The 2,542-nt window shown below is 43.8% G+C and overlaps 1 protein-coding gene across 1 annotated transcript in view; it reads left to right on the forward strand.

Annotated features, from left to right (window-relative positions):
• The first annotated feature begins 755 nt into the window (after positions 1-755).
• The window catches only part of rhobtb4 (Rho related BTB domain containing 4), a 62,921-nt gene continuing 61,134 nt past the window's right edge, over positions 756-2,542 (forward strand). The window contains exons 1-2 of the mRNA XM_083644824.1: positions 756-836; positions 1,610-1,743. The gene's annotated coding sequence lies outside the window, so the exon portion shown is untranslated. The remainder of the gene's footprint in view (positions 837-1,609; positions 1,744-2,542) is intronic.

Consider the following 2,542-nt stretch of genomic DNA (forward strand, 5'->3'; position numbering starts at 1 on the left):
CAGGCAGGCTGGTGTGGTGTACATGATGTGGGCAGCAGGGTGGTGTAGTGAGGGAGGCCGCCCATCAACCAGAACACCTGCTGAAGTGTCCTTGAGCAAGACAGTAAATCCCTATCATCTCCAGATCAGTGAAGCATCACATTATGAGGAATATGTGCAACTTAAATAGGTTGCCAAGCGTAATTTACTAACTATTTTTCCTTTTCACAATGTTGTATTACACAATATGGCCTAATAGGCCAGGCATATGGGATACACAGTGAGAAAATGCCACCACATTTGACATGCAACGTACAGTACAGTAATCTGAGACAACACAATGATGAGAAAGACCTAGATTCCTCTGATAAACTTCAGATGGGTACCATAGACATATCAAAACAAAACTGTAAGTCCATAGGAATATTAGCCTATAGAAATATCATAGGAAATAAAATTCCATAAAGCATGAAAAGAAGGTCACCATAAGTTCCCTTTAGAGTACAGACATACTCATAATGGGTATTTTACCAGTACCTGTAGTTTAGGAATATTATGGGCATTTTACCACCTCGCCATCCTGTGCGCGCACTGCCCGGCCTGGAGGCTGGCACACTTATGAATGGATGGGTGTGGCGCTGCTGACTTGCACTGAGGCTGTCGTCACTGCGCTCGTTGATAGGCGCTGCTGGCGTGCTGTCTGTGAAGGCTGGTCTGACTGGAGTGAAACATAACTGGGCTCTGCCACCGCTTGAGAGAGACAACGGGAGAGGAAAGCAGAGGAGAGAGAGAGAGACAGAGACAGCGGAGTCACCCCCTCCCCAGCAGCGAGGACTTAAACTTCTGGCGAGAATTTGGTGAGACACGCACCAGATAACCAAGGAGTTGTTGTAGGATAATTGAATAAGGATGCGTTGGAGAACAAAGGCAAAGGGACTTGCAATGTATTTGAGGCTATTTAGCCTACCTTTTTCTTTGCGAAAATAAAGGAAACTGACAAAGGAGATGGATAGAAATCAGCAGAGATAAGATAAGCAGATAGCTTTTATGAGCTGGATAGAGAGGTGATGCAAGTCGTAGGCTATGGAAAATGCATTGTGCAGTTTGTGTTATGGAAAGTCAATATGGGATCATTATTTATGATAGAATTGTAAAGCTGTAGGACGAGCTGCCCCGCTGCGTAAAGACGAACAGACAGACAAAAGAAAGTCGAGGCAAAGCAGGGACGGGTCGCCTCCTCCGAAAGCTCCCTCCTTGTAGGTGTGACAGGGACAACAAAGGGACGTGGAAAAAACTCGCATCAGCACCAGAGTCGGACAACAGCCCAGGCAGATCCCGAGCTGCTGGGGCCTGCAAACAAGCCCATGTCTGCAGATTTTGCAATAGCAGTGTTTTCTATCTCTTGTAATTATATTCCTCCTGGCAGCGTCTCTCTCGGTTGGTTAGCCTACATTAGGGAGTGTTTGTTCTGTCAGCTTGCGCAGATCACAAGCAAACAAGCGCATTTAGAAACGAAGCCGATAATTTGAGGACATGCAAGTGGCGCAACTGTTAGAGCATGTGACTGTTGATTAGATGTTGTCATCCGGAGGAACGCTCTGAAGTGATCGCGTGTGTTTGTGCATTGCAGTTCAATGTTGAGAAGAGTCGAGCGCAGCCCACAATAACCTAAACTAGGAACGGAGAGGTGTGACTGAGCTGGAAGTGCACGTCGAGACGAGGAGAGAAACCTGAACAGATTCCGGACGTGGATGTGTTTCAAAGGTAAGTGATCATGGAAAAGGAAAACACAATCTTCTTTGTGAATTATATGCACTCTAAACTAGACTTGTTCGCAGCGAAACAAGTCCACACTGCAGACTTCAGTGGTTGCATAACGGTTCAGCAAGTTTGGATTGTTCATTATTTACACTTGTCATAGCTTTAAGGCAAGTTTGAGGTTGAACTTGTCTTAAAGCTTGCTTGTTCGGGCCAGTAGTTAGTTTTCCTAGTTGATTAGCCTTTTCTGGAGACTCATAAAAGAGGTACTGTAAGTAAGCTGTCTGTCAGTTGATTGACTGGAGTGTGAATTTATAGAGTAGGAATAGACTAAATGTTTCCTTTTTTGTGTTTGATGTTCAGATCCAAACCAGCTTTAGGGTAAACAAAACAAAAGTAGAGAAAAACGACACATTTCTCAGTTTTCAGTTTGCACTATCGATGTGGGTGTCGCCTCAAATCAACTGGAGAGAGAATCTGCACAACATTGATAAAGTCCACTGGCTGCTGTGCATAAATGGGCAATTTCTCTTATGAAGAGCCTACTTTACAGTCCAAGCTTTGACCCTATAGCAAGTGTTTTTTTATTTGAAAGTATTGAAATGAGTTCACATCATATTTCACAAAATATATGCAAAATATGGAGAGGGGGGAAAAAGATAGCCAGGCAAGATTATTTGTAGCATCTTTCATACACAGAGGCAGTTCAAAGTGCTTAAAGGAACACTCCGCCCATTTTCAACCAGCTTTGTATCATTAGAACATCAGTAGTATATCAGAAAACTGTAAACGGTTTTGAAGTCTG

This window comes from Poromitra crassiceps (assembly GCF_964638095.1).
Source record: "Poromitra crassiceps genome assembly, chromosome: 10".
NCBI classification, from domain to species: domain Eukaryota; kingdom Metazoa; phylum Chordata; class Actinopteri; order Beryciformes; family Melamphaidae; genus Poromitra; species Poromitra crassiceps.